Genomic DNA, 13,739 nt, shown 5'->3' on the forward strand with positions numbered 1-13,739 from the left:
TTTTTTTCTGAGCGCACATTTCAGCACTGTGAGCAATTCGCAACCACGCGACCTGCCGAAAATGACCACAAGCCTGCGTTAGCCATAGGGGATTCAAAGAGATGACAGCAAATGCATCAATATGTATACAAGGTTGATATTTATTCAATATCCTTTATAATGGCTGGACTTTGGGAACATTTTAATGATGGTGTTTTTGATGGTGTCAGTTTAGTTGAACTTAAAGGATCTTTGTTGAATGTCAATAAGGGGAGGTTATGACTGGTTCACTGGTTATGACTGATAATGATATATATAAAAAAATAAAAGTAGTAATTTCTCAGCAGGTACAATATTTGTACCTGCTGAGAAATGACGTGGAACTTCATTGAAATAAAAATGCTAATGCAGTGCTTAACAATAATTATAGGCCTATTAAATTGACATGGTGTCATTTTTCCTAAAGGTAGCCTATATAAACAATTTAATAACTTCATATTTAAATATGTCTGAAAGTTTCATCCTACCTGTGTCAGTTTGGACTATTTCATCTAGCCACTTATGTTTCAACGTTAGGCAGACCTTTTTCTGGGGCGCCTGCTCTGCCTTTCTTTTCGCCATGGTAGCCTATAGCTGCTGGAGCAGGGCCTGCCAAGAGGAGCCTAAACAGCGCCGGCCCGAGCTCATGTAGCGCTCTGGACGAGCTTCACTCCTGGCGCCCGGAGGAGGACAGCGGGGGTGGGGAGTGCTAACGGAGGCAGAGCGCTAGCAGAGGTACAGAGAGCGCATGACGAGAAACGGGACGCTGATTGGCCAAGAAGACTCGACACGTCACATCAAAGATCGTATTATTTCGGCGATGGCTCACTCCTATCTCAGAAACACTGGCGCACGCAGCTTAGAGGGAACACTGTTCACTGGTAACATTTGGTTTCCAATGCAGGAAGTGTGATGCTCTTGTTGCAGAGAAGGTTGGGGTGAAATCCAATAGCATGTGATTTGTATCATGCTCTCCAGGTGTTAGTCAGGCCACACTGAAACACTGAATGTGCATTCAGTGTTTCAATGTTTCATATCATTTGAGCCAAGTGGGAAGTGATAACATTGACACCACCGTCGTTTTCGTACACAAAATGAAAGTAATCTACCAAAGTGAAAAAGTGACTGAATGGAAATATGTTGAACGCTTGCTAAATTCTTGCAACACAATTTAATTTGGTGTGGCTCCAAAGATCCTTGTGCACACTGCATGTACTCCTGCAGGCTTAATAATAATCATAGTTTCGTACAAAACCCAAATCCAGCACATGCCAGGGTTTAAGATGGTTTTGTAGACAATCCACTCCCAGTCTTAAGATCTCGTCTGCGCCTTCATCCTGGTCACCAATCACCATGGTAACCAGTGACCTGTGTGTCTATGAAGCAATAGCTGCTCTCAAGTCCATCACAATTTGCTTACCAGCCTCATGTGGGTGTGGACGACGCCATCATCTGCCTGCTGCAACGAGCTCAGTCGCACCTGGATGGAACAGGCGTCTCTGTGAGAGTCACTTTCTTTGACTTCTCCAGTGCATTTAACACCATCCAACCACTGCTACTGGGTGAGAAGCTGCGGGTGGTGGGGGTAGACTCGTCCACCATCTCCTGGATCACTGACTACCTCACAGGCAGACAGACCACAGTTTGTCAGAATGGGCCGTGTGCTGTCTGGGACGGTGCTCAGTGATGTTGGAGCCCCACAGGGAACTGTTCTGTCTCCCCTCCTGTTCACCCTGTACACCACTGACTTCCAGTACAACACGGAGTCATGCCATCTGCAGAAGTTCTCTGATGACTCTGCAGTGGTCGGGTGTATTAGGGATGGACGGGAGGAGGAGTACAGGGCAGTGGTGAGTGACTTTGAAGTGGGCCGGTGAGAATCACCTGCTTCTGAACGTGGCCAAGACCAGAGATGGTGGTCGACTACAAGAGGAAGACAACAGCTCCGAGTCCTGTGAGTGTTCTGGGAGAGGACGTGGACACAGTGGAGGAGTACAGGCACCTGGGTGTTGCCATCGACAGCCGACTGAACTGGAAGGCCAACGTCAACGCTGTGTACAAGAAGGGGATGAGTCGACTCTTTTTCCTGAGGAAGCTTCGATCCTTCAATGTGTGCAGCAAGATGCTGGAGATGTTCTACCAGTCGGTTGTGGCCAGCGCCCTGTACTTCGCTATTGTCTGCTGGGGGAGCAGCATTGGAGCCGGTGACACCAACAGACTTAACAAACTAGTTAAGAAGGCCGGCTCCATCATCGGCTGCAAGCAGGAGGTTCTGGAGCAGGTGGTGGAGAGGAGGACACTGAAGAAACTTTTGTCCATATTGGACAACCTGGACCACCCTCTCTACCACCTGCTGCAGGGCCAGAGGAGCACTTTCCACAAGAGATTCCTCACGCTCCGCTGCAACAAGGACCGCTACAGGAGAACATTCCTGCCGACAGCAATACAGCTTTACAACAAGTCACCGCTTGCTAGTTCCTCTGTGGATTAATTCATCACTGTACCATACATACTTTGCTTTTTGCACTTTCTACTGTTTATCTAATCTACTTATCTAATTTACTTAATTAATGATTACACTCTGCGGCTGTAAATATAAATATATTCTCCAGTTAGTTGTATTCTATTCTATTGTGTATATTTAAATATACACATATATATATATATATATATATATATATATATATATATATATGTATATATATATATATATGACTTTATTTTAATTTGTATATATCTTTCATCCCTGTTGCTTCTTTATATATTTGATCTTTTATCTTGTGTATCTTCAATTGTAAGGCGCTACTAATGACGACAAAAAATGTCCCCTTGGGGATTAATAAAGTATATATTCATTCATTCATTCAAATACAGAAATGACACCTCAATTACCTCAATAACACATCTTACTACTGGTAATGTTGGCATATATATATTTATATTGCGACGGCTTACGGCAGTAGCTGCCACACCTTTAACATTTCTTTTGCGGAATGTTCTAGTATTAATTATAATGCATTGGACTAGTCCAGGGGTCACTAACAGGTCACTTTCCTGCCTTTACGGCTCTCGTTCAGCGGTCCAGGAAACACACCGACCTTATAAATCCTCTCACGTGTGTGTATTCCTATAAGCGCTGCCCTTGACTCGAGTGAGATTCACACACAGGAGAGAGACCCGATTGTTGGAAAAATCAGATCAGATCAGAACCTTAACACATGAATTAATATGATCAGAACCCTAACACATGAATTAATATGATCAGAACCCTAACACATGAATTAACTGACCAACAATGATGTGAACAGAAAGGAGAAATGAGCTGAAACCTAATAACCAGGTAAAGTCCCTGAACACACATTTCTCTTTTTAGATGACAAGACTAAAATATCTTGGCTCTTTTGATTGACATCACTTGACGCCCGAATAAACTGAATATAAAGCTGCAGGACAATTCAGTTCAATTCTTTATTTTTTTTTAATTAGGGACTTTAATTGATTCATTTAATTGATATAGTCATATTTTTCACAAAAAAAAATCTGTTTTAAATCTAGGCTTCATTTTTACTTGAAATAAGAGAAGATAATGTAAGTATTATTGGAGTATGTATTATTTATAATTATTCCAGTTAAATTGGAAATCTCAATTCAATTCAGTTCATTTTGTATAGCCCAAAATCACAAATACAAATTTGAGATGAAATTAGATTAAAAATATCTTTAATTTTTAAACAAGTTTGCCGACAGAATGAAATATGTACTAAATCATGGTTTCTCCAATAACATATGCCAACTTTTTTCAGATTTATAATTTATGTATTTTGTATGACCTTTTTTTCTTCTTCTTTTACTTAAAATAAATAAATAAAATGTTATGGTGCTGTGGTTGTGATTTCTATGAATGTATGCTGCATTAACATAGTTGCACTCCATGCATGACCCAACATTACACATATTTATCAGTAACCCATTTCATAACTGGTGATAATAATAAACATCTCATACATTGGTATGAGATGTTTATTATTATCACCAGTTATGAATGCCATGCCCAGACAGCAGGTTTTAAGTGACGTTCTGGCAGCCAGGGGGCGTGGCCTAGTGGCTGCGGGTTTGGCGTCATTATTTAAAGTTCTAAATGGAATGTTCTAAGAGCTTCTATAGAACGCGCATGTTCCTATAAGAGAACAGTGTCCCTATTTTCTCCTCATTGCGCTTGAGGACCCCACCGAGAGAACAGCTTACCGAACTTTCTCCTGAAGAAAACCACTTCAACAATCAAGCTAGCAAGCTAACCCAACTCAAGCTAACGCAACTCAAGCTAACCTACACAACTGTCAGTGAACAACAAGGTAAGGACTCAACTAACTGATTGTTAGCCATGTAGCAATGTGTGTTTTCACTTTTCACCCAGAGTAGTTAAACACTAAGTATTGTTGGGTAACTTTGTTCACTTTTTAAAAATGCTTCATGTTTTGTAAAAGCAACGAGTTAAATAAGTTGTGTAAAATGTTTCTCTGCAAAGTAAGTAGGACATGTAGCTGTCAAATACATGTAGTGAAGTACAGTAGAAGTAGAAAAAACATAATTGTATATTTCAGTGGGAACTTTCCCTCCACACACAGTGATTTTATTAATCTGCCAGTAACAGATTAATATTGTTTAGCTGTGCGTTTGCTTTTACTGATTGGCATGAGACGGTAAGCTTATTTATTCACCAGGCCATTGAAAGTTCTCTCCACAAAACATCAAAATAAACACACCACAAAATGACATTCAAATTTAATTAAAAGCATTAAAGAGCCAAGAGAACCGGAAATTAAGACAAACTAAAACGGAATTAGACGGGAATAAAATATAGGACTAAAGGAGTGCAGTATAAGAAAGAACTACCTACGTCTTTGTTTAATTGATGAAGATGCTGCTTTTCAATTACTGATTGGTCCAATGTACTCACTCTGTGCTTGTATTGGACAATATTCTCCATGTCTTATGGTTATGTAACATTGTGTTTCATCTGCATAATTCCGATAACTTATTTTTTCATTTTCCAAAGAGCCTCCACTCTTCTTCCGGTACCCTGGAGGGCTTTGAGGCAGGACCCTCAGGGATCCACCTCAGGGACTTGGCGAGCTAATGGAGGTTGACACACACACACACACACACACACACACACACACACACACACACACACACACACACACACACACACACACACACACACACACACACACACACTTTAGATGTGATAAGTTGTATTCAATGTAGGAGGAGGTGGAGAAAGTGTAAACCCTCATTAAAAAGGTAAATATACATTTCTATCTTCTTTTTCATACTGATGGATTATTTATATGTATGTATGTATATATATATATATATATATATATATTTTTTTTTTTTTTATTTGTTTTAACAAAGAGAGGAGGACCAAGAGGTGAGGAGAGGAGGAGAAAGATATTTGAGGGATTGGGCCAAAGGAAGCCCTGCTGCAGGACTGGAGGAGCCAGATCCTCAGCCCTGGTCTTTCCTCTGTTGAGTCAGGTAAACGTATCGACAAGGACCCGTTGTCAATGCGTTGTGTATCGCTCTCTCCATCTTTCCTCCCTCTATCCCCCTCTATTTCCCTCTCTCCTCCCTTCCGGGCGACACAGTGGCTCAGGTGGTTAGCGCTGCAGCCTCACATGTATGGAGCCAAATCTGGGCAACGGTTTTGATCATTTGGAAAAAAGATTTGAACCTGAAAGTTCAAGTTTTGGTCTCGGAATTCAACAATGTATTCTAAATAAAAATAAGTGCATGGAAAGTTGTTTTGGGGTTAAATAAAATGTAGATTTAGTGCTGGAATTATTTTGAATAACATATCTTTTTTTAATTTTTCTTTTGCAGATTTTTGTATTTTCAAATTTCAATATTCTTTTTTTTTCAGTTTCGAATATTTTTTTTTGGGGTTCAAATATTTTTTTCACAAAAAAAGAAGATTGGAATTTGAAAATATAAATCTGCAACTGAAAAATTAAAAAATATATTTTATTCAAATAAATTCCAGAACTAAATCAAAATGATACGTAACCCCAAAAAGTATTTGGGGTAATATACTTATTTTTATTTATTATATTTATTTAAAACTTGAACTTTCAGGTTCAAATTTTCTTATCAAATGATCAAAACCTGGATTTGGCTCCATACTCAGATTCTTTCCTCTTTCTGTCTGTGTGGAGTTTGTATATTCTCTCTGTGTCTGCGTGGGTTTCCCCCTGGTACTCAGGTTTCCTCCCACGAAAAGAAAAAATATATATTCACTTTTGGCTAATTGGAAACTTTAAATTATCAACTTTAATCAACATGAAAAGGTTAATCCTGATGATCAGGTATCTCCCTTTTCATACACAAAATAAAATTAATGCAAAATCAAATAAATGTTTCTGCCTCTCTGACTCAATGTGTGTGTGTGTATATATATATATATATATATATATATATATATAGTATTAATACAATTGCATGACATGATGGGGACCATAAAGAAGAAGTATCTGTTTAGTTTTGATTTGAACTAAACTGAAACTGATCAATAAAATGATCAATGTTACATCATACAAGAAGTTCCAAATGGTATTTTAGGTTGACGACAGGAGCTGGTTCTGTAATAAAAAAATATGTTTAACAGTAAAAAACATGGAATCTTCATCAATGAGGGGTTTAAAAATAGTTTTAATATTAGCATTATTCACCAGTAATTTCTATTTCCCTCATTGTGTGATAACGAGTGGATCACTAATGTCCTTTTCTATTACTTCAGTTGTCTTACTGACAGCTAAGATGATAAAACTCAGTAAACAGGATCTATGTATAAAGACTTTTAAAATGCAAAGTGTCTCTGAATAACTGCAGGTAGTCGGGGCTTTATTAATGTGGAAAGATCACAGACTTATGAAATGAAAACAACTGAAATAATACATCCTGTCTGAATGGGCTATGACAACGAAATGGAGTATATGCAAAGTCTGGAGAGACGCAGAGCCTCGTGTTGTGTACGCGCCGCCATGGCAACCATCATAATCTCATTTATATAAATTAATAATTTAGTAAATACCTGCCGTTGCTCTCGACTATCGGCCAAATAACACAGAAGTAGTCAGAACAGATTGTAAAGCTGTTATGAGGCTGTTGTTAAAACTGACGACATTAATAGTCTACGAGAAAACTGTTGCTTGACATGGTGCAAAAACGAGTCCAAGCACCAAAATACAATTATCAATAGCGATAAAAGACTGCTGATCACGATGATGTCATCCTTATGTTAGTGGAGTTAAACATGTAACAGCTGTGTTTGTCCCTAGAGATGCTGCTACAGGCCTAGACTGCATCTTAGGATACACTGAGCTCCTCTCTCCTCTTCTCTCTCCTTTTATGAATTCATGTCCCATCAATCAAACAACTTTCATCTTGAAAATATCACCGTCTACGCCCCTCCCTCTCCTCTCTGGCCGCTGAAACACTCATCCTCGCCTTCATCACCACCAAGCTACAACACATCCAGAACTCGGCTGCCCGTCATCTGTTTTTACCTTGAATACCTTGGAAAATAAATTGAGAATAAAATGTCCAAACTTTGAGTTTCCCTTGTTTCTTTTATTTATTAAGTTCTATCTTCCTTGAACACACACACACACACACACACACACACACACACACACACACACACACACACACACACACACACACACACACACACACACACACACACACACACACAATAGTGTTAATCTACGTTAATGACCAGTTCAGTGCCGCTTGGTAACAATTACAATCTACTCTGACTTTGAATATTAAGAAATAGGTTTGTGATTTTAAGTCTGATAGCATTTTTCACTCTCATCCATTTATATTCAGCTAAAGTTTAAAGATTTAAATAAAAAAATGTTTACATTTGTTTCAATGAAGTCCGAGTCATATAGAGCCGTGGTTTCCTCTTTTTATTCGACCTGTGACTCGTCACGGTGCATTTGAGGTTTTGTGGTCTAAGATATGCTCAGTTTATTAAATGTTTGACTGTTTATGATGTGTGTTATTGCAGAGGCTAAACACAACTGTGTGAGACACACACATTACTCAATGTTATCTAGAATGATAGGGAGGGAACTACTTACTGTAGTGGACAAAATCTCATTGCCTGTGGCTATTGATATTTCAACTATACAAACAAAAAACAAGCACATTATTGTGTACGTTCTTTTGAATGGTTGAGTATTTCCACTTGGTCATGGAATAAATATATGTTTTGGGTTTACATTTGAAACTGAATCATTTTGAAGATTCTGTACAATGACAATCAAATTCATGTTGAATGATATATAATAATACTATACATATATATATATATACATATATATATATATATATATATACATATATATACATATATATATATACATATACATATATATATATATACATATATATATATACATATATATATATATATATACATATATACATATATATATATACATATACATATACATATATATACATACATACATATATATACATACATATATATATATATATATATATATATATATATATATATATATATAGAGTATTATAGTTATGAGAGAAAACTTCTAAAGGTCAAAGTATAGTCTGTTTGAAAAAAGGCATCGTATATTGTTTTGAAAAAAGTCTGAAAAAGTAAGAAAAGTCATAGAATACAATGTCTTTCAATTAATATAAAGTCTTTTCAGTATGTCTGAAAAAAGGTATAAAAAGTGTTGCTGGGATGAGGGATGTCTGGAGAACCTAAATCTGCTGACCTGGCCTGGCCCCGGATCAGCGGATCAAAATGGATGGATGGATGTAAAAAAAAAGGGACAAAAGAAAGTCACAAAAAGTCGTCTTATTGTATTTTTAAAAAGTCAGTTTATAGTTTGTCGGAGAAAGTCTTGAAACAGTCATTGTATAGTATGTTGAAAAAAGTCTTCATAGTCTATCACAGTGTAATTTGTCTAAAATGTTCTAAAACATCAAAGCCTAGTGTGTCAAAAAAAGTAATTAAATAGTATTTTATAAAATTAAAAACAAAACATAGTATAAATAGTTTAGCAGAAAGGGAAAAAGGAAATACACAGAATAGCCCTTTCCACCATGACAGCAAAAGAAGGAGGAGCCAAGGAGAAGTCAATGAGACACACCTGTGAGCTGGGGGCGGGAACAATCCACTAACGAGCAGCATGGAGGAGACGAGAGAGGAGCGAGTGGTGAGAGGAGGAGATGTGTTTACGTAATATTTAGTTTCTGGACACCTTAACCTTGAAGACTAAAATAGTTGAAGTATATATATATATATATATATATATATATATATATATATATATATATATATATATATATATAGCAATGAAGGAAAAGAACCGGCTGAGTTTATTTACTTCGTGGACAACAATGCAGTGAGGACTGAGGATCCCGGGACCAGAAGGTTTCAGGAGAAACTTGTGGATCCTACTGTGGACCTCTTTTCCTTCGTTGGGCCATCAAGTCCCTTCAACTGCAACTCTCCTATCTTTTCCCCAAAATAATCATAGTTATAGCCAACAACATTAACAACAACAATTAGTTCATCCATGAGCCCATGTGGATGTTTTCCAAATTCCCTCCAGGCGTTCCTAAAATATCGCTTTCAGGAGAATGTGAAAGACATACGGATGGACAACCTAAAAACACAATGGCTCCGCCCACAGCTATGGCTGAAGTTTAAGAAGATATGAAGTTTGCCATTTAATTTGTAGTCAGGTCAGTTTTTTTTATTTCTATAGCTCCTCTATAGTCGATGGAATTGGTTTGGATTATTTGTTGAAATAGAGGTGATCTGTTTGGTGTAAAGGACGTGACGTAAAACGGCCTTTAGAATAAGATAAAAGCTGTTGATATTATATTGTATATTATATTTACAATATACTGATTTATATTATCGTATTATTTTGTTATATATCCGTTTGTCCAGCCGTCTGCCTTTCACCTTGTTTTTAGATACAGTATTCAAATTGCTCATCCACTGATGCAGAGTGAGTCTTTTATCTTTGAATTGCATTTTTTTAAATGCAGAAAATACAGTACGTGAACAGATGTCATACTGTGCATGACTCATCTCTGAACTTTTTAATCCCCCTCTCGAGCTGCAATGTTTTTTACCTTGAACACGAGTAACTGAGAGAAACTATTGTTGTCGTGGATCAAATGATCACTGCCTGTCCCTCTCCTATGAGCCGTTCACTATGATGCCATGAAGAGAGTTGAACTCCTGTACGTCACAGATACGGAGAAGGAGTGTTGCTTGAAGTGCCTCTCTGTCTTCTTGCACACAGCGCTGTCCTCCCACGCTCACATTTCAACATCTACTTTGAACGCGTGGAGACTGTTTTTCCAATTGCGTTGGAACTGTTTCTATGCAAAAGGAGAAGTCCTGCCAGAGGTGTCGGGACGGGAGGTCATCTGCGGTGCATCGGACCCGGTGAAGCTCCGCATTCTGCTCACTGATTCACATCCTGAGTGGACGAAAAAAAGAGCCTGAACCAGGAGCATCGGTTCGGGAGGCGATGTCTCACGCTGCCCCTTTTTCAACGGTTTGCACAAGTGAAAATGTGCATCTTTGGATACACATGTGGATGATGGAGTTGTGTCCCAAAATGGCATGTCTACTATTTGAAATCTGTGAGAATAGTCTTAACAAAATAACTATAGGCAGAGTAAGTATTTCTCCACAATGCATGAGATGGAACGATGATCTTGTCAATACTTAAGCCTCATTAAACAAATAAAAAAAAGAGTCTACAGACATGCTCGGGCTTTAAGCTGAATGCTAACGTAAAAAAAGTAATAAAAAAAAGCATAAAAACATCAGGGACCATGGATGGTACAAGGTTATTAGTATAATTGTATTGTCAGTACATTTCAAAAGACTGACATTGACTTAGAGCCGTGCTTCTATGGCTAAAACATCTCTTGTGTCTCTGTTGTTATGATTCATTTGTTCAAACCATAAACAGAGAAGTCAAAGTGGCAATATATTACTGAACATGTATATCATTTATCATTGTATTTTATTACTTTCATAGATCTGATTCTGTACTTACGGGAAATGTGTTTTTAAATACTTTTGCCTGATGTCAAGCATCCTGAATAGTCTGCGTTAGAAAGGTGCTTCATGCATAAACTTGCCTTTTTTAAAGAATGTTTTTTATTTAATAATAATAATAATAATAATAATAGCTAGGATTTATATAGCGCCTTTCATGAAACCCAAGGACGCTTAACAAAGACATAAATAAACATAACAAATGCAACAGTAGCTAGAGGACATAGGCTTTGGTGAAGAGGTGAGTTTTGAGGAGTTTTTTTAAGGTGTCCAGAGATGGTGTGTTGCGGAGCTCTATGGGGAGAGAGTTCCAAAGTGTGGGGGCTGTCACACTGAAGGCTCTGTCCCCAAAAGTTCGCATTTTTGTGTGAGGGATGGAGAGCTGACCCGTGCCTGAGGATCGAAGGTTCCGGGACTGTGTGTAAGGGTGGAGGAGGTTAGATAGATACTGAAGAGCCAGGGCATTGAGGGATTTGTAGGTGAGGAGGAGGATCTTGTAGGTGATGCGGGACTTGACCGGAAGCCAGTGGAGGTGGATGAGGGTGGGGGTGATGTGCTGCCAGGGCTTGGTGCGGGTGAGAACCCTGGAGAACCCTGGAGATTGGAATGATAGTGTTGGGTCCAGGATGACACCCAGGTTGCGGACTTCCAAGGATGGGGAGAAGGAACAGCCGTCAACGTCCAGGTGGAGATCTCCAACCTTCCGGAGCAGGGCCTTGGGAGCCACAACCATGAGCTCAGTTTTGTTGCTGTTGAGTTTTAGGAAGTTTGATGACATCCAGATTTTTATTGCATGTAGGCAGTTTACAAGTGACTGTGGGGGTAGCTGGGTGGATGGTTTGGTGCTGAGATATAGTTGTGTATCGTCAGCATAAGAATGAAAGCTGAGACCATGGTGGCGGATGATCTGACCAAGGGGAAGCATGTAGATGGTGAAGAGGAGGGGTCCCAGCACAGAGCCTTGAGGTACGCCATGGTTGACTAGGGCCGGGGTGGAACTGGAGTCTCTGATGGTGACAAACTGTTTTCTGTTTGTGAGGTAGGACTGAAACCAGGAGAGAGCTGAACCGGTGAGGCCAAGGTAGTCAGATAGGCGGGTGAGGAGGATGGTGTGGGAGACTGTGTCGAAGGCAGCTGAGAGGTCCAGGAGGACGAGGATGCTGATGTGACCAGAATCTGCAGCGATGAGGAGGTCATTTGTGATTTTGATGAGGGTGGTCTCTGTGCTGTGATGTGGTCTGAAACCAGATTGAAATGTTTCGTAGAGCTCATGGTTGGCCATATATTGATGGAGTTGGGCGGCCACTGCTCTTTCCAGAATTTTGTTCAGGAAAGGGAGGTTGGAGATCGGTCGATAGTTGTTGCAGTCATCCATGTCCAGACCTGGCTTTTTGAGGATGGGAGTGACTGAGGCCATCTTGAGGCTGTCGGGTACAAGACCAGATGCCAAGGAGGAGTTGATGATGTTCACCATAATGGGGCACAGGGCAGGTAGGCACGCCTTGACCAAGGCTGTGGGCATGGGGTCCAGAGAACAGGTGGAGGCTTTGGCCTTAGTGACCAACTTTGCAACCTGAGGAGCACATACAGGGGAGAAGAAGGAGAGGGAGCACTGAGGCAGGTGAACATCCGAGGGAGCCACGCCCAGTGGCTGAGGTGTGTGTGGAGGGAGGTGGGCAGGAACCAGGAGCTGCTGATGGATGGACTCTATATTTACTATATTTTTACTATAATATTACCACAACCAACCTTTCCCAAAAGCAAATTGAAGCAGTTATGGACAAGAGACGTATTCTTTGCTACCATTTTGTTCTAAGTGGACTTACATTTGGAGGTGGCCATCAGTTAAATGTGTTTTTGTCCATAAAAGCTTGTATAGATTCATAGGGCAGGGGTCAAACTGTGCTGCCTGCCTGCCTCTAATGAATACAAAATAAAATAACAAATCACGCTCAAGAAAAGGCACATTTTTCTAGCTGTGCTATTATTTTTCTCTTGCCATACAACATACTCGTGTGGTAGCAGATCTGGTGTTGGGCTTCTACCGTTTAGCGATGTCAACACTATTAATTGTGCAATGTTTCTATTAGTTCTCCTAGATGTGTTAACCCAACAGACTTTTACCCTAAACTAATGCTTGTAACTCAAATGTTAAACTAATGCTTCATAAAAGATTTCTCAAAGATACCTTGTCATCTTATTTCAGTTAGAATTCCAAGGAATTTCAATGTGTGGCCTGTAACAAAAGGAGATATGCTTTTATTTATATGTATCTATGTGTGTGTGTGTGTGTGTGTGTGTGTGTGTGTGTGTGTGCAATGCAAATTATGAGCGCTATTAGGGAAGATCCAATATTTCAATTTCAAGTTTCAAACATCAAGGTTCACATCTTGTCATTCTACAACACAGTGACACAACAAAGTGTTAGCGGTGGTCCCTTTGTGCCACACAAGAGACCTAGACAAAGTGTTAGCGGTGGTCCCTTTGTGCCACACAAGAGACCTAGACAAAGTGTTCGCGGTGGTCCCTTTGTGCCACACAAGAGACCTAGACAAAGTGTTCGCGGTGCAGGGTGAGTTGAGGAGTC

Source organism: Taurulus bubalis, assembly GCF_910589615.1.
Source record: "Taurulus bubalis genome assembly, chromosome: 19".
NCBI classification, from domain to species: domain Eukaryota; kingdom Metazoa; phylum Chordata; class Actinopteri; order Perciformes; family Cottidae; genus Taurulus; species Taurulus bubalis.